The 25806-nt window shown below is 40.5% G+C and overlaps 1 protein-coding gene and 2 pseudogenes across 1 annotated transcript in view; 2 read left to right on the forward strand and 1 right to left on the reverse strand.

Moving 5' to 3' along the window:
- The window catches only part of ELMOD1 (ELMO domain containing 1), a 65999-nt gene extending 52559 nt beyond the window's left edge, over positions 1-13440 (reverse strand). The window contains exon 1 of the mRNA XM_058545295.1: positions 13322-13440. The gene's annotated coding sequence lies outside the window, so the exon portion shown is untranslated. The remainder of the gene's footprint in view (positions 1-13321) is intronic.
- LOC131408210 (rRNA N6-adenosine-methyltransferase METTL5-like) lies at positions 2350-4513 on the forward strand (annotated as a pseudogene).
- Positions 13441-13651: 211 nt separating the features above from the next.
- Positions 13652-21019, forward strand: LOC131408211 (succinate--CoA ligase [GDP-forming] subunit beta, mitochondrial-like; annotated as a pseudogene).
- Positions 21020-25806: the final 4787 nt, after the last annotated feature.

A 25806-nucleotide genomic window follows, 5' to 3' on the forward strand; every position in this document is an offset into this window, starting at 1 on the left:
TTTCTAGGCACTAGAGACACAAAATAAATAAGACATAGTCTTTGCCCTCAAGGAAGAGGAAATCTAGCAGATCTCATACATGGAATTGAGTGCCTTTCTGATGTTAATACAGAAGCTCTGGGCTGTCTCTAATGAAAATACATTTCAGCCATGTCAGACTAAACCAGACAATATTCTAAGGCAAGGGTTCCTAACCAACATGCCACAGTTTTATGGACTCTTCATAGATGTGTGGCAAAATTCTGATCATTAATGATATGAAATCCTCTTTTCTTTTTTTTTTTTTTTTACAACTGGGGGTATATATTATTTATGTAGTATGTGTTAAATGGAATAGTTTGCTAAGAAGGCGGTATGGGGCCGGCCTGGTGGTGCAGGCGGTTGGGTGCACGCGCTCCGCTGCAGCGGCCCAGGGTTCGGATTCTGGGCACGCACTGATGTACCGCTTGGCAAGCCATGCTGTGGCAGTGTCCCATATAAAGAAGAGGAAGATGGGAATGGATATTAGCTCAGGTCCAGTCTTCCTCAGCAAAAAAAGAGGAGGATTGGCAGATGTTAGCACAGGGCTGATCTTCCTCACAAAAAAAAAAAAAAGAAGGTGGTATGACTAGGTTAAGAGAGTATTAAAATTTACTATGTGTTAGGAGACAAGAGGAGTAACCAAAACAAGTATGGTAATTGTGGAAGTTTACATAGACAATGGGAGACACTTACTAAGCAGTAATTATCTCGCTATAATTATCACTGATTATTTAACACTGTTTTACATCTTTAATTCCTTTTAAGTAGGCCCTTAAAACTTGCATCATGGACTGTCATTTAAACATGACAAATAAAACACATGAAATCCCACCAACATGCGAGTAAAGAAATCAAAAAGGCATAAATCCATAAGGCTCAGGGCAACAGGAGTGCACAGGAGATATCAGCAGATTCCTGGAAGCTGAAAAGGGATGGACAAGTGGTAACTTACTTAGCCTAATTGACTAAGCCTGCAGTAAGGGAAGTGACCTAAAGGCACAACAATTTAGTATACAGAATCTCAGTCATATTCAGGAGTTAGCGATGCCCCATTTCTCTAAAAGTGGTAGTGTGGAATGAAATCAACACTGGAGGCTTGGCTGAAAGTTTTCATAAGGAATAGTTACGCCTAGATCTTCTTCCCCATCTTTTGAAAGTAGGCATAACCCCTCTCCAAGGGATGAGATTTACTCCTGAAGAAGTTGAGCTAGAGAGGCTCTGAAGTTTCAGACATAAGAAAATGAGATTGAGCTGTCATATTGAATACAAGAAGGTTATTTGAAAGTCTACATGATAAATGTAAGATTTATTCAGTCTTCTTCTTCCATTCAACTTCTAGAACAGAAGCAGCCAGAATGCTACTTCATAGGTTACTGGAGATTTATCCCTCAGGAAACTACCCAACACACACATGGATCTCCTCCAATGAAGCATCAGCCTCTAAGTGGACTACTGTGAAGCCAAATGGTCAACAAGCCCCACCCATCCATAGAAAGCTTCCAATCAGCATTTTAGTGCCTCCATCTTAAATATAAACAGATAGCCAGGGATTATCAGACAATTAAGGAAAGTTTGTAACTTGAGTGAATTACAAAGACTCAAAACAAAGAAAGGTGAAAAACGGAATTTGGAAGAAACAGAGGCAATGCAAAGAGAAGAAAACTATAATACATCACAATTTTCATAAATATAAGAATAAAGGAGGAAGAAATAATAGAAATGAACATTTAGAGAATAAGAAAATGTTTATGGAAATTTTTTTAAATGACAGAAACAGAAGATAAAGTTGAGTAAATCTCTTAGATTTGAGGAAATCAAGAAGAAATTGACAAAAAGATGAAAAATGGGAGAAAAATGGTGAGAAAAAGATTCAACATCCATATAACAGGCATTCCAGAGAGAAAGAAAAGTGAAAATGTATGCGAAAAAATTATCAAAGAAATAATACAAGAAACTCTCCAAGCACTGAAAAACATGAGTTTCCAGATCAAAAGGGCCTACAGGACACCCAGCTCCTCAAATAACGAAAGATCCTCACCAAAGCACATCACGATGAAATTTCACAACATACAAGTTTCCAGCAGGAGAATGAAAACAAACAGGTCACATACAAAGGGCTAAGAATCAGAAGCGTCCAATTTGTCAATAGGAACATAGAAGCAAGAATAAAAACTCTGAGAAAAAATTCTTTCCAATTTAGATTTCTAAACCTAGCCAAAATATTAAGTGTGAAGGGGGAGAATGAAGACAATTTTAGACATACAAGGCCTTCCATGCACCTGCTAAGCACAACTTTTTAGGAGCTTCTGAAGGAAGCATTCCACCGAAATGAAGGTGGAGAATGAGAAAGACATTGGACCCAGGAATCAGAAGATCCCTTACCGGAGAAAAGTGAAAGGAATTCTCAGAATGATGGTGAATGAGGGCTTAAAAAAGGATGTCTCCATGAAAAAAACTGGAACTGTCAGATTCTTTGACATGCATGAATGTATGGGGAAAATATTTACAGTTCTATTGGTTTGGGGATAAATTTGTGATATGCATAATAGACAAATAAGCAAATAAAAACAGGTCAAGTACTAATTCTTGGGAAAACAAAAAGTTCTACCAAAAGAAAACACAGTAGTCCTGCCTTATTTGCAGTTTCGCTTTCCTTGGTTTCAGTTACCTGTGGTCAACCCCAGACCAAAAATATTAAATGAAAAATTCCAGAAATAAACAATTCATAAGTTTTAAATTGCATGCTGTTCTGAGCAGTGTGATGAAATCTGGGGCCCTCCCGCTCCATCCCACCCAGGACATGAATCATCCCTTTGTCCAGCGTATTCACGAAGTATATGCTACCCACCCATTAGTCACTTAGAAGCCCTATTGGTTATCAGATTGACTCGTGGTATTGCAGTGCTTGTGTTCAAGTAACCTTCATTTTACTTAATAATGGCCCCAAAGTGTGAGAGTAGTGATGCTGGCAACTCGGATATGCCAAAGAGAAGCCATAAAGTGCTTCCTTTAAGTGAAAAGGTGCAAGTTCTCGATTTAATAAGGAAAGAAAAAAAAATCATATGCTGAGGTTCTTAAGATCTACAGTAAGAACAAATCTTCTATCCGTGAAATTGTGAAGAAAGAAAAGGAAATTCGTGTTAGTTTTGCTGTCACACCTCAAATATGTATGTATAGGAAAAAACATAGCATATATAGGGTTCAAAGTTTCAGGCATCCACTGGGGGTCTTGGAACGTATGCCCCATGGATAAGAGGGGACTACTGTATAATCAACTGTAAATAAAATTTACACTGTCAAAATAAACATTGAATATTTATTTAATAAAAAATAGTGATATTGGGAGAATTGAGGAAGGAGAATTGTATGTGTATGAGACAGAGGGATTAGGTATGAAAGATAAATCTTCACTTCTGTAGTAGAAAAGCAGCGGATCTGATACTTCAAAAATATTGAAAAGTAGCAGTATAAGCAGATTATTTAAAAGCAAGGTGGAACACACCAGAAGAAACAGCTAAAAGAATTAAAGTGGGTATTTCTGAGAAACAAATCTGGAATGGAAGTAGATTAGGGCAAGAAGACTGCTATTTTTTATTATAATGTTTTATAATTATGTCTTAAATGATGTGCAAGTATTACTTTGATAAAAACAAAAACTTAAATTTAAAATGGATGACACACAGCGAGATGCTTCCAGCTTCCTGAGGTCCAGTGTGCTTAAACCTTGTGAACCCACACTTCAAAAAAAAAAAAAAAAAAGAAAGAAAAGAAAAAGAAACTAAGGCTCAAGGAACCAGAGAGTCGCCTTTAACAAGTGGATGGATTTGAAAAGTCCAAGGTACCTCTAGAACAGTATCCAACCAGGCCACGCATTGCAAGTTGTGTGTTAGATTTGACACATATGAAGATGCATGGGAAATACTTAATAGGAAAGCGGAAGAGTTTGAGTTAACAAATGTTGACATGGTTCAATGTGATGTGTGCTCATTATCTAACAGAATGTCCAAGTCATTTGATATAGTAATTACGAATCCTCCCTTTGGGAACAAAAATAATAGAGGGATAGATAAGACTTTTCTGAAGATTGCTTTGGAAATGGCAAGAACAGTAGTACAGTCATGCGCTGTGTAACAACATTTCGGTCAGTGACAGACCACATATATGACAGTGGTCCCATAAGATTAAGACCATATAGCCTGGGTATGTAGTAGGCTATACCATCTAGGTTTGTGTAAGTACACTCTATGATGTTTGCACAATGACAAAATCGCCTAACGACATATTTCTCAGAACATATCCCCATTGTTAAGTGATGCATGACTGTATACTCTTTATACAAATCCTAACTGAAGAACATATTCAAAAGAAAGCTTCAGAATGGAAAATCAAGATAAATATTACAGAGCTACGATGTGATCTGCTGGCATCATATAAATTTCTTAAAAAGAAATCAGTGGACATTGAAGTGGACCTAATTTGGTTTTCTTTTTAAAAACCTCCAAAGCAAAAGCAGCTTAAAACCTAATTATAATAAATACAAAATTTATTTATTAAAAAAATGCCACAAATTATAGATACTTTTTTGAGGCATGTAATGATACCGTGATCATGCGCTTTTGAAAAGTCATTATATTTTAGAGATACATACTGAAATATTTACAAATGGTATGTGTCCAGGATTTGCTTCAAAATAAAATGGGGTAGATAGAGAGTAGGGATGAAAGCAAACATCACTGGTCACAAGTTGATGATTACTGAATATTGGGATCCATTATAATATTCTGTCTACTTTTGTACATATTTGAAATTTTCCAAATGAAAAAGTTACCAAAAAAGAAAGGTGCCATTGACAAAATTAAGAATCACTATAAGTATACCAGGCTTTTTTTTTTTTTTGGTAAGGAAGATCAGCCCTGAGCTAACATCTGCGCCAATCTTCCTCTATTTTGTATATGGGATGCCATCACAGCATGGCTTTGACGAGCTGTGTGTAGGTCCTCCATCAGGATCCAAACCCACGTACCCTAGGCGGCCAAAGCAGAGCGTGTGAACTTAACCACTACACCACCTGGCCGGCCCCATACTAGGCATTTTTTTCCAGCCAAGCAAGGCTACGATGATTAACACCTGAATTTGTTCATAACAGAAGTTAGCGGTAAATCTATTCTTCTTCAACAGCTTTGGCAAATTACAACAACAATGAGCAGGAATTTGGTATTTAACCCACACCATTTCCACGACTGACTTAGTTCTCTCAGGGTCTCTTTAATAATTTTATTTATTTATTTTTTTCCCCAAAGTCCCAGTAGATAGTTGTATGTCATAGCTGCACATCCTTCTAGTTGCTGTATATGGGACACGGCCTCAGCATGGCCGGAGAAGCAGTGTGTTGGTGCGCGCCTTGGATCCGAACCCGGGCCGCCAGCAGCGGAGCGTGCGCACTTAACCGCTAAGCCACGGGGCCTGCCCTCTCAGGGTCTCTTTAAATCCTCTACTCTAGAGGCCCCAGTGTGGTGTTAGGTATTGTCATTTTTTAGTAATTACTTACTGAGCTTTTTTCTTAGTGGTAAAAAATGTAATAGTATATATCAGTGACATCTTAGATTCAGTGAAATTTCCTTTCCTCAGGCCATTCAGTAGATGGGCTGAGGAGAAAAAAAGCGGCAATTAAAACATGACACGCTCTAACAATGTTTCCTAATTTCATAAATGTTAAGATGAAAAAAATTTGCCTCTTGGAATTGATGAAACACAATATTTCCCAAAACGCATCCTTTGTTATCCTAACTCTTCATCCCCACACTAAATCAATCTTTAGAATCAGTAGATCCACAGAATGATATCCACCTCTATCTTAGTTTGCCTGTGGTATCCCTACCTCCTCCTACTTGTCCCCATAGCACTAATTTGAAAATACCAGCTTTGTGTGCCACTCCTTCCATCCAGTGCCAGGCAAGGTGCCTTGTTCCAGAAATACTCAGAGAACGAATCAACATTTCCTTTTGTGCCTTTCGGAGTGCTTTGGGCTCGACAGGTCCTAATGACTGACTGATATGTCAACATAAGCATGCACTCGCACCCTGTACCAGTCACAGTTTATTATCACAAGGAACAGAAACTAGCTCTGCCTATTTAAGCAGAAAAGGAATTTGTTCTGAAGGTAACCCACAGAATCTCCAGGAGGGCTAGAGAACTGGGTTTAGAGGTTATGTAGCCAAAAATAACACTTAAAATGATAACACAGAGTTGGTCCAGTGTAGAGACCTCTACTGCTGCCACCAGGTCCAGACTCTGGAGCTGGCACCACTGACCCCCCAGTACAGGTCAAGGGGGCATTGCTGTCTGGAACATCTGCCACTGAGGCAGAGTCTGGGTCATGGGCCCATGCCTATGATGCAAGGATGTCTGAGAAAGGAAGCACCTGGCAACTTTAGCTCCTATGGTGAGGAGTGGGCTCTGCCTCATAATGTGGGAGGGCACCCAACATGGGAAAGAGGTTCAGATGGCAGTGTTCAAAAGGAGGGACAAGTGCCCACTCTACACTATAAACAAATACCTTTGAAAGTCAAAACACACTGTGGAGCAATAGAGGACACACAGAGTACACTGAGTGAACACGTTTGTCTTTCATCTTTGTCTAATTTGATTAAGGGGACTATACAATTTTATTTTAGAACTTGGACACATGCCTATTTTATGGCTATTCAAAATACATATCATTTGAATTAAGAATTTCAAGTATGATCTTAGATAATTAAAGAATACCTGGAAATAGCCTCTTTAATTTAACCCAGTGGTGGTCCAAGAGTAGATGCACTTATTTTAAGTGCTAATTGATTAATTATCTAAGGAATAATCATTAAGTAGAAAAGAACAAGGATAGATATCCATTATAAAGCAAGGAAAGGACATACAACTGTTATATGTTATATAAATGTTTCTAAGCTGAATTAGACATTGGCAGATTCGTGTTTAAGTGCCTGGGAGCTCAACTTAAACTGCATAATCAGATTTAGGAGGTGCTTTTAAGGTCACGTGAGCCAACATCCTACCCAATAAAGGCATTCCCTCTTATTAGATCCCTGACTGGTGGCCCAAAATGCATCACTTTCAGTACAGTGTATTATATTGTTTGTTTCTGACCTTTTTGATAGGGACTCTATTCATGTATGAACCCAACCAAAGATAGCATTAATTTCTTCCATACTGTTGGTTAATATCAAGTGCACTAAAACTATTTTTTACAACCCAAATTGTTGTTAGACTAGGATTTCCACTCCCTGTCCTTGGGCAACTGATTTTAGAACCTAAATAAAGCCAATCATCAACTGTTTTTAAATATAATCTCAGTTTTAGACCTTGCTCTGGGCTCAAGGAAATCAAGTTTAATCCTGATTGTCATCCAAATTCACCAGTGCTTTGAGCTTCGTATTTTCAACAAACCTGACACATGCACGGTCTAAGTATGTGTGTGTGTGTACATATATATATACATATACATATCAAGTATACACGTTGATAAAAGTGTAGAAATGTCAGGGGCAAGGGAAGAGCTCTGACACAGGTCAACAGAAACCACCCTGTGATGTTGGCTTCCACGCCTGTGAACAGCAGGGTACAGCTTTGGGTGCAGCTTATCAAGCCAGCTATTAGACCACATCCCAGACTTCATTTCTGTATCTCACCCATAAAGATGACTCAAGAGCCTAGTGGATAGATGTGAACCAGAAGGATTGTGTAGACATAAAAATTTGATGAGTCTGGCTCTTTTTAAATACTCCAGGTTATGTACAATTTAAGGATTAGTAGGAGAAATTTTTGATACAATGCAGAACTCTTTAGCGAAACAAAAACTATAACTCAAACCTTCTGTTTTGTAAGTCTTGATTTTCATACATAGGTTCACATATTGGGCTACATACATTATAAATGAGACAGAATATGAAAGTCAAAATTCTATGTTAGCTATTTTAATACAGGCTTTTAAAATTATGACTAATGATGTTCATAATATACATTTTAATTAAAACAGCTTTGATAAATGTATACCATTTAACTTCTCGATGAAAAACAATTAAGCTTTGGGGCCACCCAGTGGCGTAGTGGTTAAGTTCACACGCTCTGCTTTGGCAGCCCGGGGTTTGCAGGTTCAGACCCTGGGTGCAGACTGACGCACCATTTATCAAGCCATGCTGTGGCGGCATCCCATATAAAGTAGAGGAAGATGGACACGGATGATAGCCCAGGGCCAATCTTCCTCAGCAAAAAGAGGAGGATCGGCAACAGATGTTAGCTCAGGGCTAATCTTCCGCACACACACACACACACACACAAATTAAGTTTTTTTGCTAATTTAAACGGATTCTAAGACCAAAGAAAATCTGAAATTAAAATGTAAGTGTTCTACTGGAATATAGAGTCTTCAGAAAATCTGGCTTCCAAATTCTGAAGAGTAGAACATTCTTCTTCTTCTTCTAAAGGAAAAAGGGAGAAATATACTTGTAGAGTAAGTTCATTCCAGAGATTGATTCACACTTAAAATATTTATAATGCCAACTGGTGATGTAAAATAAATTAGGGAACAGAGTTTATGATGTCATTGATGATATTTGCTAAACCAAAAGCAGCTGTAGGTTAAGTTATTAGTTTCATCATCAATGAAACCTTGAAAACATATGGTAGCTTTTCACCATCTACTTGTATAAGGGAAATAGGAAGGAGAGTTATAGCAGCTGAAATAAGCTCTTATACCAAGCATTCTAACTAACCAAGTTCTAATCCCAGTAACTAAAATGAAAACTACATTTAAAAGCTATATAAAGATCTTTGAATCTGCAAGCATTAGCTTGTGTGAGACCGATTTTTTATAGGGGCTTAATGAGCTCTCCTTAAGCATTTACCACAATCATCTTGCTTTGTACCAAAAAAGCCAAACGTAGCAAATGGTGAATTATTTCTATGGCGTCTGAAACGTCATAGAGAGTACACAGACAATATACAGATTGTCTAATTACATTGAGAATGAAGTAATTTATCCCTTAGAATGGTAGTAATGGTTAATATTTATTTTATAGACATAGAGGATTGGAGTTGGCACAATATTCTTTTTTAAAATGTGCAAATCTTCCATTTTACAGCGCAGAAACTGATGTAAAATAAGACTTGCTGGCGGTCAGCATAAGTGAGCTGGAGGGTTAAAAGCTCCTGGGATGCAAGAACATACTGTTTTCAGATTCTTTAAATTCAGAATATTTACTGAAGACTTAGAACGTGAATCGAGCACACAATTTCAGTTAAAGCTCTCTCTGGGTGACACTCCACATAAGCCGTCATTAGCGACCACTGCAGTAAGCCTTCCTTTAATAAGCCATATCCATGTGAAATCTTGCTGAAAATAAATGGTTTTATTTTCAAGGTACGCCTTGAAATTTGAGCAACTTCAGTATGTCCTTGATCACTTTTTTTTTGTATACTATCAGAATTATAAAGCAGGATATGTTTGGCAGCCACTACAAAGAGGAACAGTACAAATACCTGAAATAGAATTGTTTTCTGCTCTATTTTAAAGGATAATCATTTGATAAGAAAGACCATAATTAACCACTTCATTATACATGTTAGCATAGGGTAATTTTCATGATTTTAAGAACTTATTGTAAAATAATGAAGTAGAAATTTAACCATACATATGGATACTCAAATATATGAGTATCCATATGTATTTTCTGAAGATGGTCCCTAAGATAACTAGATTTGTTGACAGAAGTGCAATCTAGAATGGCACTCTATTGTCTTTTGCTTGAGTTTGGCAAATTGGAATCTTCAAGAAATGAGTAAATGTTCTCTACACGGGCTGCACTGGTTTGATCTTCAACTTCCCTGGAAACATCCTATGCTGATCAATAGTGAAAGTACCTGCTGGGTCTACAAAGACACAAATATAAGTGGTGTGCTAGTTTTTGGAATTAATTGCATTTGGAACATTCTGAGTAGGTACTCTCTGGTACTACAAGCATATGGTCATTTTCACAGAGTGCTATTTCTGTAAAATCTACATTCTTTCCGCCATCAGAATCTGCTTCTTTACAGATAGCTGGACCAAGATAGAAAATGATTGCAATTTAGTATCGTCTTCTACTTGAAGAAATAGGTTTGCTAAAACCAAAACATCTGCTTATCTTATTTCAGGAATTTGTGCCAGAAGCAACTGAATATTGATCAGCATCTCAAATATTTCATTTAAATATCTACTTGTATATAAAAATCATAAAAACTTTTAAATACCATACTCCAGTATTGTTTGATGATGACTTTTTACCTGAGAAAATCAGGATGGTATTGGGATAGTGAAGGAGCGCGCTTGGGATCCCCTCTCACTTCCCTCATTCTTAGCAGGCCACTCTGTCCTCTAACTGAGGCCATCAGGCAAAATCCTTCAATTTCCAGCTCCACTCCACTAGGCACAAACCCATGGATTTCTTTCCTCCCAGATCTCACTCTCTTATTCAAGGCCAGACCTGTCAAAATGGCCAGTCATCTTGCGCCCTGACTGGAGCTGCCTAGCAGAATTCAGTGTCCCTCCCAGGCTCCTACAGTGGATCCCCACACACTTGGCATAGCAAGTCTCAGATCTTATGACACAGATCCCTCCCCCCCGCCTTCCCTACTCATCTTTGTAGCTTTGGCACCTCTCACTAAGCCCAGCAAGCAGAGATACTCAACAAATGTGTTGAACTGAAACTGCTTACTTTTAAGCGTGAGTTATTTTCAATTGCTTGAACCAGAACTCAGCTTGTCCCAGATTGTCTGCAGAACAGCGTATGATTTCTGCTCCACTTTATTTTTTCAACCCGTAAGTGACCCAAAAAAGAGGAATGAGAAATTTCCAGTGACTAGAATTGCCAGATAAAATATAGGTTGCCCAGTCAAATTTGAATTTCAGATGAACAACAAATAATTGTTTTTAGTATAAGTATGTCCCGTGCACTATTTGGGACATGCTTATAACTAAAAACAACTACTTGTTGCTTATCTGAAATTCAAATTTGACTGGGCAACCTGGTTTTTTTTTTTTTTTGCTCAATCTGACAACTCTACCAGCGACTCTAAAAATTCTCAGAGAACTCAAGGAATGCTTCTTTAGAGCACCTGGAGGTCTATCTAAGCTCTGCAAACTTCTCGACTGACCAGATTTTTTGTCTGTTAATACAGCTGGGTTTCTTTCTGAGTATATCAATAACAAGCTTTAGGAAATGCTGTTCATTATGTAAAATTTTCACTTATTTTGCTATTTCATAGAACTCCCTTCTAATACTATCAATAATTTTAGCACAAAGAATATTGTAATGTTGCTCAAAATCTTTTGGAAAGCTAATATTCATAGATTATTACTATGCCTAAGTCCTAGCTACATGTATTAATAATTAACCATTTTTGAAAATTTCATATTTTCAATTAAACCAGCAAAACACAGTAAGGGAAATAAATGTCTTTCATTTGTGATTTCTTTTCTTCATTAATCAAGCACAGTGACACATACTGTCCTCACTAACAGGCTGGGGAGAAGGAGCCTGGCAGGCGGAGGTGGGGCCTGTGATGTAACTGCAGTGGGTCTTTGTTGGAAAAGCCTTTCCTAAATGTGAAACGTCTGTAAATCGCAGCGCTTCAGCCTCAGTGTGTATGGGCTGGCAAGAGAAAAAGAGTTGCCTCTTTTAGCATTGTGTATGTATCTTGAAGGCTTGAAATCTTAGAGGAATTCCTCACAGGTCGTTTAGAGACACACGTGTCTCAATAACAGAAGAAAAAGCAGGTTTCTTCTGCAAAGGAGTACCATTTTAGAGTACTAACTGCTGTATGTGGTGGCTTACTGATTAATGGTGATGGTGTAATGAAAGTTATAACCGAAAGAGTAAGGAAAGATGCCCTACAGCTTGTTCCAATCCTGGAAGTTCTTACATGAATTCAGTGTTCTTGACAGGGATTACAGAAAAAACATTCATTTCTTACTCCCATGAAAGAATTAAAGAGAGAGAAATACCTCCCAAGGTAGAGGGATACCAGAGTGTGCCTTCCTCTAAATTTCAACTAGACTGATCTCAGAGACAACTTCTAGGGCGAGAATGACGAAGTCCGCTGTAACTACCTGGTGTAAGAGGATGATAATGAATTAAGATGTTTATCCCAACACAATCACACTACCTGCTTTCCACCATATTGGCAGCTCCAGTTAAGGACGGTTAAGCTACCGGCACAACACGCACACACTGCAGAGACGCAGAACAATGCCTGGATGCCTGCCCAAAACTGGTCTCTCCAAATGACAGGCTCAATTTATGGTTCCAATCTAAAGCTGACTGGGAGTTAGCAGCGTCGTTTTCCTAGTTAGAGTGGGAAAGGGATGAAATTTGGAAAGCTCAAGGCACGAGGCTTCCACCTGCCTGTGCACAGCAGAAAGGCTGACAAACGTACTCATTAAACTTGATCCGAAGCAAGCGAGCCTGCGAGGTCATTCCTGAAATATTCATAAGATGTGTTACCGGACTCGCCACTTAGAGGCTGAGCAGAAGCACCGCGAGTAGGAACAGCCCGCACCCACACTTGGAGAAAAGGCACTCACAACAACACACCCCGCCACGACACTCCACTGTTCTGCTTTTAACAGCTCTGTCGGCCCTTGCTCCCCACTCTTCTGTTCAATTCTACCTGCCCAGGAAAGAGAGATGCTCTAATAAGTGAGGAGTTTCCCAGCAGTTGGAGGAGGCACCATGCGCCAGTCCCTCGGCTCCTCCGGACTCGCAGCGCGGACGACCCCTAGCCCCGTGGCCCCGCCAACCCGCAGCCCTGCACTGCCCCAGGGGCCGAAGCTCGCGGGGCAGAGGGACCCCAGGACCCGGACCGGCCACTCGCCCGACCTAGGCTGTCCTTCGTCCCCGCTTCCCATTTTGGCCTGTGCCAGGGATGCCCCCTCCGGAGCCCTCGGCGTTCAGTCGCTAGGTGACCCGGGCCAAGATACAAACAGCGTCTCGCGCTGATCAGCAGCCTCGCGGATGTTAATTTGGGGGCAGGAGGGGGAGAGGATTAAGGTCCCGGGTGACTTCGAAGCCCCTGCGCGAGGCAGTGTGCACTTTCATTCATGTCCCCTCTCTGCCCACAACCCTTACATTTCTGCCGCGCCCCAGACGCAGCGCAGCTCGCACAGTGCCTGGCGACCTCGCCGCCACCTCTCTCCTCTCCAAGGGCACTCGCCCCTCGCCCCTCGCCCTTCGCTCCTCGGGGGTCGGCCCCAAGCCCCGCTAATCACCTGGACTCCGGCGGCCGCTGAAAGCTCAGCAGTTCCTGGCACGCGGCAGCCGGGTCTCCATCTCCGCCTTCCCCAGGCGCTCCGGCTCCGCGCCCCGCGGCGGCGATCGACGCGCTCGGTCCCCGGCGCCGAGGCTGGACACGGGTGCTCGCGGCTGCCGCACTGGCTGCGGGCGCGGGAGGGGCGGGGGCGGGGCGGGAATCTGGGTCGTGTGGAGCGGAGCAAGCCGGGATGCACCCGGGGCGGCCCGCGGCTAGGACGCGACCGATAGCAGCCCGGGGAGGGCGTGCGGAGGTTTCCCTGGGAGCACGACGCGGGCGGCGACTGAGCATGCCCAGTCCCGGAGACAGGGGACCCGGCGCGGGGGAGGGGGGTGATGGCGAGCGCGGTGCCGGGGGAGGGAGCGCAGCCCCCAGCGCGCGAGTCTCGGGGAAAAGGGTTAAATCTGCGGACCGGCTGCGGTGGGCAGACAGCCGGGAGTTGGCCGCAGGGGCCCACTTTAATTGCGCTTGGGTGGACCCCTCAGAGGCGTCGGGTCCTGGAAGATGGTGAACCTCGGGAGACTTGTCAATGGTATTCCCAAAGAGTCCTGGAATGAGTGGGTAAGGTGTATTCCTCGCTTCCTCCCCGGAGAATTGTCCAGGAGTCAAAGTTTGTTTTTAGCTCAGCTCCAACCTCTGCGGTCTCACTAAGTAGTTCCTCCAATCTAGCCACCCACCCCTCCACTACTTTCCTGTGCTAGGGAGCTCCTCCGCAGGGGTGCCCAGGCAGACCCGCCTTTCCCAACACCTGGACCAGTCGGGTCGAGTTCTCAAAGAGCCAGCTCTTTAATTAGGAGTAATTGAGAGATCGTGTCAGTTCACCAGGTCGCATATCTGCACTTCAACCAGGGCTTCAGAAACTAATACCGTAACCCCGGGGTTAATTATAATGGATGAATTATAGACACCCTGGTCTGGGGCTATTTGAGGAACATTGCTTCACAGTGCCATAGGACTGGCCCAGAAATCACACACACACACACACACACACACACACACACACACACACACAAGGAAACCTGTGCCTTTCTTTGTTTCTTTGGTATTGTATTTCATGTTTGATGAAGAACATTTTCTGTATATCTAATCAAAAAGCTTATGTTAGAGGCAGCATAGGGTCAGGGAAAGAGCATAAGCTTCGACGTCGGCCGTGACTTCAGTTTCGTTTACCACCCCAGGAGTTTACCTAGCCATTTTGCACCTCTGTTTCCTCGTCTGTGAAATGGAGGGAGGTGACCCCTGTCTGTCTGGGCTGTTGTGAGGATTAAATGAGGCTATGACCGCAAAGCACCTGTTACATAGTAGACGTATGGCTAAACATGGCTAAATAAAAGTCTCTGCAGGTTCCACCTCCACTGTTCTGTTTTTATGAAAGGTTGGGTTAGTGATAATCCTAAATAGTGAACATTTATGGTCTTCCCTCTTCACATTAAATAAGCTTTAGCTTTGATCTTTCTAATTTTTTATCATTGTTAAAAGCATTAGCCAATATTACCTTTGCTTTCGACTCTCCAGTTTCTTCATACTTCCTTGAATAAACCTGTTGCAAAAAGCTAGATCAAGGCCATATATGGGTCCTCTTTGGAGGAGAAAGCTTTTCAGGAGAGATTCACTATGGGCAGGTTTATCCACATGACAAATGAATTTTACTCCATAGTCTTTTTTTTGGTGAGGAAGATTGGCCCTGAGCTAATATCTGTTGCTAATCTTCCTCTTTCTGCTTGAGGAAGATTGTCCCTGAGCTAAGCTCTGTGCCAATCTTCCTCTCTTTTGTATGTGGGATGTCGCCACAGCATGGCTTGTTGAGTGGTGTGCAGGTCCCCACCCAGGATCTGGGATGCAAACCCGGGGCCACAGAAGCAGAGCATGCGAACTTAACCACTACACCACCCAGCCCGCCCCTCACTTCATAGTCTTTTGAAAATAATTTAATTTACCTGCATTCCCCTGTGGTCTTTGTTTCACAACTATTCCATAATGTAATGTATACTTTTATGGAAGGAAATTTACTTTCCACTAATACTGTCCACTTTTTAAAGTATCGATGTTCAAAAAATAAACTTTTCACTATCCCCCAAACATACCATGTTCTTTATAACACTTTGCCTTTATTTATGGTGTTCCACCCTTTCTGGAATACTCTTCTCTTTCTATTCCACTTCACAAAGTCCTACCCACTCTTCAAGCTCAAATGCCACCTCCTTTCTGAAGGCTTCCCCAAACCCCAAGGCTGAGTTATGCTCTGCTGCCATAGCGTGAGTGCCTACTGCTGTCACAGCACTTATCACAGTCTATTGCTAATGTTTAAGCAATGTAAAACAATGTACTGAGCAACTGTTATGTGCAGGCACTGTGCTGAGTGCTGGGAAAACAACGATGAACAAGGCAGACAAGGTCCCTGCCTTCATGGAACTTAGAGTCTGGTTTGAGGAAGGTAGGCAATAAACACCTAAACAATAAATAATCACCAAGGACACAGGTCAAGTATATTTTGTCTTTGTGCTATTCATCAAATTAATCTATATGGTCTTGATTCATCCTTCCAAAAACATCAATAAAATATTAATATTGGCCCTAGGCCTATCAAACTACACAGACATGGATCCTTGCCAGTTTGTTGCTGAACCAATGATTTTTACTCCTTTTATTTGACTCCCTCAGCTAAAATGGTCCTAATCCCAAACCACTCTAGGTAGGTACCTGCAGTCTCATATGATGAATGGAAGGTCATGGGGGAAGGCCGGAGAGTTTAATCCCCTCACCAAATTATATCCTATCTCTAACCTCAAGAAACGGCATTTCTCCAATGGCTGGCTTCAACCTGGATTCCCAGGTCTCCTGCATCCCAAACTTCTCTTCCAGGGTCATGCACCACTCCCAATCCCTCCTTTTCTCACCACCTGTGGCCTCTCTTTACGTCAATAGTTATTCTCTATTGTATATAGATACAATGACTGTTTGGATCTACCTACTGTCTGAATGACTTAAGCTTTTCTCTCTGATTCTTTTATTGTCTGAGTGTGAGACAGACTTGGCATCACTTAGAAGCAACTTTTCCAAAGCATTATTTTTCACATGTATTCCATAGCAGTTAGTGACAGCCTTGCCACTATTTTTGTTTTTTTAATTTTTTACATTTATTTATTTATTTATTTATTTTGGTTTATTGTGATGCCGCAATTTAATCTTTAACTCCAGGGCAGGATCTCATTCATCCTTGTATTACAGAACTTAGCAAATGACTAATATGCAATAGACCCTCAATAAAAGATTGTGAAATGAATGAAGGAATGTAAACAGGTTCTCAACTCTTCTTGCTTCCTCAGATCATAGTTCTTTTCTAGTGGGTCTTCCTACTAACACTAGGATTTGGCTCAATTTTGTCCTTTTCTAGTCTACTAATTTCCCTCCAGCCACAAATCCACAGATTTTTACACTTCAGGGTCCTCAGAGCATTGTGGAAAAAAATTTTAGCCATAATTCATTACAAATCTGTGTTTTTGGCTAAAGCCACACATATCATCTATAAATCAGTATCACTATTGCTTCCTCCAGTCCACAGCAAGTATCTTTAAAATTTTTTCTCTTTTCCACCTCCCCCACCCAACATGTTTTGAACATTGTACATCCAGCTCTCTCCACTGCACCAGGGAAGAGAGACCATCAGGGATCATCACCCTGGGGGTTAGCTCATTATGGTAAACACATCCTCCACACCCTTTCTTTTCTCTTCCTCTTCAATCTCAGCAGAGTAGATATTATCTTTATTCTTGAATGCTAGCCTGTACCAATAGACTATTCTCTTCCATCTTTATTCCCTCTCTTCTGGCTGTTAGCAACTTTTCTCTTTCTCTTGTCTCTCTCAACCACCTTCCATATTCTAATAAACATACCCACAGTTTGTTAGGAAACCTGACTTAACCCTAATACCCTTTTAAGATGTTTAAAAACAAACTATCTAGTGTAAAGCTCTCAGAGGTCCTTTAAAGAAATTCATTGGTCCTTTCCCATCTCCAGACATTTCTTTTGTGCTTCATCATGGCTACAGTTATATCTGCCAAGCTTGTAAATACACAAAGATGTATGACCTCATGCTCTGCTAACTGAAGCAGCTTTCCTAAATAACCTCATCATCAAACATCTTTCGTCTTTTAGAGTACTAAGTACTGTTCAAGAAAAACTACTCTGATATGCAGCTTTGTCACAGGAAAACAAATAAAGCATTTCATCAATTAATAACACTGGAAAAATACAACTAATAGACAATCTAGTAGGATAACATGCAGAGAAGTTTATAGAATTTCAGGTAATAGACTTGTTGGAGACTAGCATATCTTTGGATAATCCAGGAAGTCCTCATGGGCATCCAGACTGGCAGGGATCCATGCCCAGATAGTTTGGAAGCAATTAATTGTTGGAATGAAGGAAGTGAAGTGGTGACGTTTGCTACAGCAATGTTACATAATGTTAAAGCACCAGCCTGGAAGTTAAGGGACCTGGGCTTAATCTCTTTCAGTTTTGTCTCTAAAGTGAGGATGATAATGAGAACATTTACCTCAGAGTGTTGCTTGCAGAATTAAATTAATTAATGATTTAAAAAGTGCTTAGCATAGTGGCTGGCCCACAGTGCTCAATAAATGTTAGCCATGAATCCACCCATATTATTTCTGGATAAAAAGCCTATTTAAAAACAACATGTGTTGGAGAGGATGTGGAGAGAAGGGAACTCTCATACACTGCTGGTGGGAGTGCAAACTGGTGCAGCCACTATGGAAAACAGTATGGAGATTCCTCAAAAAATCAAGGATAGAACTACCATATGATCCAGCCATCCCACTGCTGGGTATTTATCCAAAGAACTTGAAAACACCAATTTGTAAAGGTACATGCACCCATGTGTTCATTGCAGCGTTATTCACAATAGCCAAGACTTGGAAGCAACCTAAGTGCCCACCAAGGGACGAATGGATAAAGAAGCTGTGGTATATATACACAATGGAATACTACTCAGCCATAAGAAACGATGAAATCCAGCCATTTGTGACATCATGGATGGACATTGAGGGTATAATGCAAAGTGAAATAAGTCAGAGGGAGAAGGTCAAATACCGCATGATTTCCTTCATTAAGTAGTAGATAATAACAACAATAAACAAACACATAGGGACAGAGATTGGATTGGTGGTTGCCGGAGGGGAGGGGGGGGAGGGAGGAGGGTGAAAGGGATGGTTCGGTACATGTGTGTGGTGATGGGTTGTAATTGGTATTTTAGTGGTGAGCGTGGTGTAGTCTATGCAGAAATAGAGGCACGGTGATGTACACCTGAAATTTTTACAATGTTATAAACCAATGTTACTGCAATAAACAAAAAATTAAAAAAAAAAAAAGCCTATTTAATAGATTACCATGAGATCAACCACCAGAGTGGGTAGTTGAAGAAAATGAGGTCACCTAAGGTAGCATTTAGAAGTAATGAGTGGAGAATCCACAGAGGAGAAAGTTGTGCCTCTAAAGCTGCCCTAATTACAGCAGTGGAGCTGAGGAGGAAGGGAAGACCTAGGACACGCTGTGCTCCGTCATCTCCTTAGACTCCACATTGGCTCATTATAAGTGACACGGAGTTTGGGTCTTTTCCACACAGACGGATATGCTGGGTTGCTCAGTAGATCTCTCACTGAACATCATCGTTAGGAATTTATTTGAATAAAAACTTACCCACCCAGAGGTTTCTTTCTTTAGCAAGGTTGGATTGAGCAATGGGCAAGTAGGAATTTCCTGCCTGGATCTGTGGGTGAGGATTTGTGGGTGAGGTGGTGGCCCATTTACTTATTTTTAATCTAGCTCTGGCCTTAAGTGTTGTGACTTGAAGAATTGGTAGTAGGAAAAGTATGTATTGTATGTATTGTCTTCATAATGAAACTAGAAGGAAACCTCTGGGCTTAAAAAGTATCAGGCCCTGTCTCATTTTCCTTAATTGTTGTGTAAAGTTTAGAAATTAATATAAGGCCACTCTGTTTTCCAATAGAATGGATTTTATAGGCCTATGGAGTTCTGGGTATACAATTGGAGTGGTGGTTGGATCCAATATGCCTATTAATATCTGTCTTGATAAAACTGTGACTGGAATTATATGAGAGTGAATCATCATGTTAGAGAAGGCTTTAAACCAAATAAACGACAACTCTTGGATGTGTTGCTGTGGTAGTAGTTCTCAAAACATGATCTATAAGGGGCTTTCCAGTAGCCTAAAGACTGGTCCAAAATGCAATTCATTTAATAATCATTTATTGGGCACCTAGTATATTTAATGCACTATGCTAGATATTGGGGATACAAAGGTGGATAAATGATCCACTGTCCATGATCTTGAGGAACTCACCTCCAGATAGAGGCACAAACACACGCGTGCGCGCGCGCACACACACACACACACAATATAGGCTTTTTCTCCAGGTTTGTTTCCAGTATAGAATTAATCTCTTGTAAGCCTCCTTCTCCTTGCATGTCAGTCGCCCAGTCAGACTCCTCTCTCTCTGTGCCTGGTTTTTGTTTAAGGTGTACTTCCCTCATGACAACGCAGGCCAAAAACATCTGTGAGTCCTGGTGCTCAGGTCCCCCCTCCTGTTAGCCAAGTCAAGGGAGTTTAATTAATCTCTAAAAGATGGCTGATCCTTCAGGAATTCAAGAGCAAGAAACTCATGTCAGACAACAAGGTAAAAGTTCAAATATTTTGGACTGACACTGCATATGAAGCTGCTACTTGGAAATTTTAATGGGTCCATCCTGGAATGGCCTTTGCTAATGGGCAGCCTCTAGCTCAGGCATTCACATTTAATAGGTGGCAGCTTCTATACCAGAATATATTTTTAAGGAGAAAATTTACATTTCTGAAGGCTGTTTTGAGGAATAGTCAAGTTTAGTGGGTGGGAGAAAATTTAGTCTTATATGGTCTATGAAAATCAGGCTGTGAATCAAATTAAGGAGCTATGTAATTTCTTCCTGAAAATTTATGCTACTTAGGTAGAGGTGAAATTTTTTGGTGAAACTCTGGAAGGACAAGTTATCTGTTTTAATGCCAAGATAAACTTTGAGGACAATTCAAGATGCCTACAAAAAGACATATTTGCCATGGACAACAAATAAAAAAATACATCCATTGAAAGTGATATGACCTAAAATATATAAAGCTAAATGGGAATATCATTTGCTTTGTGAATGGTGCTGGGTTTGACATGGCTCCATATGACATCATTTCTCTTAATGGTCAAAACCTAGCCAACTTCTTGGATCTCAGTTATGGTGTAAGAGAAGCTCAGGTGTATTAAATATTTAAATTGCTCGTTGCTAATCCTAAGGTTGAAACCATCCTCAACATTGCTTTAGGTGGAACAGTGAAATTTGCTGTTATTGCTGATGACATCGTCAAAGACTCTAAGAACTAGAAATCATGGCTCTGGTGGTCAGGCTTGAAGGAATCAATGTCCAGGAGCCTCAGAACGTACTCAACAATATCCAACTCCTCATTACTTTTAACATTAATGTGGAAAATGCAGCCAAGAAGGCTGTGGCCAGCATGGCAAAGAAGTGGTTCTTTTTTTTCAATCCTTTCATGATAAAAGTCTCCATTCCTAGAAAAAGGGACAGTTCTCATCACTAGGAAGAAAATAGTTTTCCATCTGAGAAAAAAAAAAAAAAAAAGGTTAGAGGGTCAAGAGTTATATGGAAAATCTTAAATCTGTACTTTTTTTCAAGAATAGATATCTCAGTAGCCTAATTCTGGTTTCACATATAGTTTTCATTAAAGTAATTTTCTCATGTTATGTTCTTTATCATGGTAAACCTGCCAGTGGACAGCATTTTGCTGACTTTTGGGAGCAATCTATATGGCCAGTGGATAATGTGGATGTAGTGAAAACTTTGGATCAGGACCTAGTTTATTTAAGAGAATTCTGCTGGACATGTAGTCCAGAATGATAATAATAAAAAAATAGAGATCAAAAATCTCAGGCAAAATTATACTTAAAACAGATGGCTTGGTCATATTAAACTATTGAAACATTATGACAAGTGTCTATTACACAATAGAACATTATTAAAAGTTTCTTATTCCAACACATATTGTGAATTCATGGGGTTGTTTTATTCCAAAATATTTTCCATGAAAGATCCATGTTTACTCCACATATTTATTGTACCATTTGCCTTATTCTTGAACATATTATTTACCTCACAATCAACATAAAACCTAAAGGCTTATTTGTGTCTGTGGAACAGAAGTTTTCATTTTTACTTCAAAACTGAATAATTCTGATTCTTCTGAAAATCTGTATAATTCATTTTCAGGTGAGACAACACCGAAGATCGGGATTGTTACAGATATTGGTGCTTTAAATTTATTTTTTCTTTGGAATCTACCAGCCTGTGGTTAAAAGAGGGGAAAATACAATAAAGAAAGTGTGGCTTTTTCCATGATAGTTATTTATGTGGTGGAGAAGAATTTGATTTAGGTTTTTGTTTAAATTTTGGTAAAGGTTTTACAATCTGTTCACTAATTTAAATTCTATATTATGTGACCTATTAGCAAAAAATTCTGTACTAAGCAGCAAAAAAAAATAATCTTTGTGACTATGCATTTATTTTAATAAGTCAAAAGCAACCTATTTCCCTCCTATTTTGGAAGTCTGAGTTGATAGTATACTTTGAATAAATAAGGGTTGGATGGATTGATGAGTAGATAGATTAGTGGATGGATAGGTGGATAGATGGAGAAAAGGAGGAAAGATGGGAGGGATGAAAAAATGAATAACATGGATGAAGCACTCATCTGTTCAGAATTTTCTGAGGCTCCCCAGATTTCAAATATTTTCTCTCATTGTCAGATTGTGTTTAAGATGATGAGCCTCAGTTTTTAGTTCAGAAAATACATTACCATATACGTGGAGATATTTCTTCTACTAATTTAATATGCAAACTGAAATAGATGAAGGTTACAGTGATATCCTGTCTTCATTCAGCATTTATTGAGTGCTATGTGCTAGGTTCTAGTGGGCAATAGAGATTTGAAGATAAATGATGTGGAGGATGCCCTCAAAAATCTTACAGTCTAATAGCAGAAAAAGTCATAGAAACAGATAAATTTAATGCAAAAAGAATAAGTGGTAGACTAGAGATATGGACAGATTTCTGATGGGAGCCCATTAGAAGCAGTGTCTATGATATATCTTTCTTTAGTATGTTCAGGAATTTCCTACATGCAATAAAAATATTCCACCAAAGAGCATGTCTCCTCTTGGCTCAGTGGCATGTCACAACCATGCCCTGTTACTCATGCGGTACAGGTATGCAGGTCATGTGAAAGTCTGTGGCTTTAGATTTCATGGCATCACATATTTAAGTGTATTAGTCACAATATAGATGAGCCTGGAGTGATGTGCCTTTGAAAGTCTGACTTTTCAGATCTTGAAATTCCATATAACAGCTGGGCTTAGAATACCTATTCTTTGTTATTGTAGAAAAGGCATTTCTTCTATGAACCATCTCTTAAACTCAACAACATTGTGTATAAATTCACAATCCAGTAACTTCCTTCACTTCAACAAGCATTTCTTTCTTTCTTTCTTTTTTTTTTTTTTGCTGAGGAAGATTTGCCCTGAGCTAACATCCGTGCCAATCTTCCTCGATTTTTCAGTATGTGGGCCGCCAGCACAGCATGGCTGCTAACAGAGCCGTATAAGTCCACGCCTGGGAATGGAACCAGGCCACTGAGGCAGAGCGTGCTGAACTTAACCACTAGCCCACCAGGGCTGGCCCTCAACAAGCATTTCTTGAATAAATAAGACATTTCTAGGGGAGATTCCACATACTTAGGTCCTAAAAATTAGTTGTAGCCCAAGGATAATAATAATAACACCTGAAGATTTTGCTCTCACTATGCCCCAAGCCCTATTGTAAGCACATTACATAGTAACTCAACTAAAATGACATGGGGGCTCTAACAAGTCTGTGACTTAATTGGTTTCTGTGGACTTGGGAATAAAGGAGATGAGGTGTTGTGTTTGAATGTGCGAGGAAATCAAGTCCCCTTTTAAAATCCCTGTTTTCTTTGCTAGATCACTTCAGCCAGTGTTTCCTTAGAGCCAGTATAGAAGGAGCTGCTACAGATGGCAGGATTATCAACAATTTTTAAAAGCAGAGAAGCAGCCAATGATAATATGGAGAACTCAAGGCTCAGGAGCCACAAGTAGGTGAACCAGTATGTCTTTTTATTCATAACATCTATCCTTTTATGAAACTAAAAAGCATGCTTTCGTTAAATAGAATAGAATTCAATTATATTTTTTCTTGTCCCCTGTTCTGCTCTTGTCTCTACATCCAAGTTCTGAGTGACAGGGGTGCCCTATATATGAAAGTAGATAAGTATCCTCAAATAGAAAGTAGGGGGCAAAGCATCCAAGAGAAAAATAAAAATTGCAACAGCAATGCCATCATGCTTTCCACATCCCAGTGTAGAGTCAGCTCCAGGTGAAGGAAGTGAGTCAAAAAATTATCCACAAAGGCTCTTTTTGTTTTTGCTTTTCTCATTAAAATGGCAGAAAAAATCCACTAGAAGAGTTGCTGGTAGCTCAATCCTAATGGAACATAATGCATAATTTCATGGTTATGTTATGAACATGAACTAACAACATTTTCTTCTGTGAGTGGAGAATTTGCTAAGGAGTTTCTAGTACACCTAGTTATATGGCAAGTGCCATCAAAATTGTGGATTTTTTTTCATTCTAGTTGAAACTGGTTTCTGTCGAATGGGAGGAAAGGGGCCAGGAATACTTGGAACAGTAGTTTTGCATCAGAGTTGCTTGGGTAACCGTTTTCCAAATAAACATGCCAGAACATCACCTAGGCTGAGTGAGTCAGAACCCTTGGGGGATGCCCATGCACGCGTGTTTTTTGAACACTCTCCCAGGTGATTCTAACGCACACAGCTGATTATGATCCACACACTTAGGAAATAAGCCAAGTTCTGTTAAAGCATCAACAACTCATTTGTTTCATATATTATTATATTCTTGCAATAAAATAATAAAATTTGGGGCTGGCCCCGTGGCTTAGCGGTTAAGCGCTCGCGCTCCGCTACCGGCAGCCCGGTTCGGATCTGGGCACGCACTGACGCACCGCTTCTCCGGCCATGCTGAGGCCGCGTCCCACATACAGCAACTAGAAGGATGTGCAGCTATGACATACAACTATCTACTGGGGCTTTGGGGGATAAATAAAAATTAAAAAAAAAAAAAAAAAAATTTGTATGTTGCCCCAGGCTGAACCTTCTAAACAGGCCTGCTGTGAATAGACTATCATGTGCTTACTTCCTTTCTTTGCGTAGGTGAAACTAGTTCTTTACTAGCACAACAGCAAGTGCATTTAATAGGCCCTCCACAGAGAGAAGCAGTGTTTGCTATCGTTTACATTAACATCTATTAGGCTGTGGTAGGCATGGTAAGGCCATAAGAGACTGGGCCAATTCATTTACAAAGGAACATGATGTAGCAGAAAGAGATGGGGGAAAAGCCTTAAAGCAAAACATTTTTTTAGAATATATACAGGGCCTTACTTTGTGCCAGGCCTTATTCAGAACACTTTACTAGCATTATCTCATTTCATCCTCCTAACAACCATACAGGTGGGTTCTGTTATTATCCCCACCTTCCAGATGAGGAAGCACAGGCATAGAGGGGTCAAGGTCATAAAGCTAGTAATGGTGGTCACAAAGCTAGCAAAATTCCAGGCAGTCTGACGACAGAGCCCACATTTGAACCACTCTGTGATATTGTCTCTCGATGTCGTACTAGTTGACTGCTATTTGGTGAGAAGGAATAAAGAGTGCAAGTTTTATTGTTTTGCTTTTTATTAGATCATTAGTTAAAAGCAGCCCCATACCTCGTGGAAATTTGGGGTGTATTTTAGAGAAAGGGCATATGCCAAGACACTATACACCCCTCCTTCCTCTTTGTAGCCTCTTGCTCTCCTTCTCTCCTTTTATCTTTTCATTTCCCTTTCTTCCTCCCCCATCACTTTTCCTTCTCCATTGCTTAGGCCATTTGTCTAAAGACATCACCCACAGAAATTTCTTAGTGTTCTTGGAAACCTCGGGTATAAATAGGCAGAAGAGAAAAAAAATGCCAGGCAAAAAAGGAATAGTAAGAAGTATGAGGTAAGGGGGCCGGCCCCGTGGCTTGGCAGTTGAGTGCATGTGCTCCGCTACTGGCCGCCCAGGTTCGGATCCCAGGCGTGCACCAACGCACCGCTTGTCCAGCCATGCTGAGGCGGCGTCCCACATACAGCAACTAGAAGGATGTGCAACTATGACATACAACTATCTACTGGGGCTTTGGGGAGAAAAAGGGAAAAAAAAAGGAGGAGGATTGGCAATAGATGTTAGCTCAGCGCCGG

Source organism: Diceros bicornis, chromosome 7 (assembly GCF_020826845.1).
Source record: "Diceros bicornis minor isolate mBicDic1 chromosome 7, mDicBic1.mat.cur, whole genome shotgun sequence".
Lineage (NCBI taxonomy): Eukaryota > Metazoa > Chordata > Mammalia > Perissodactyla > Rhinocerotidae > Diceros > Diceros bicornis.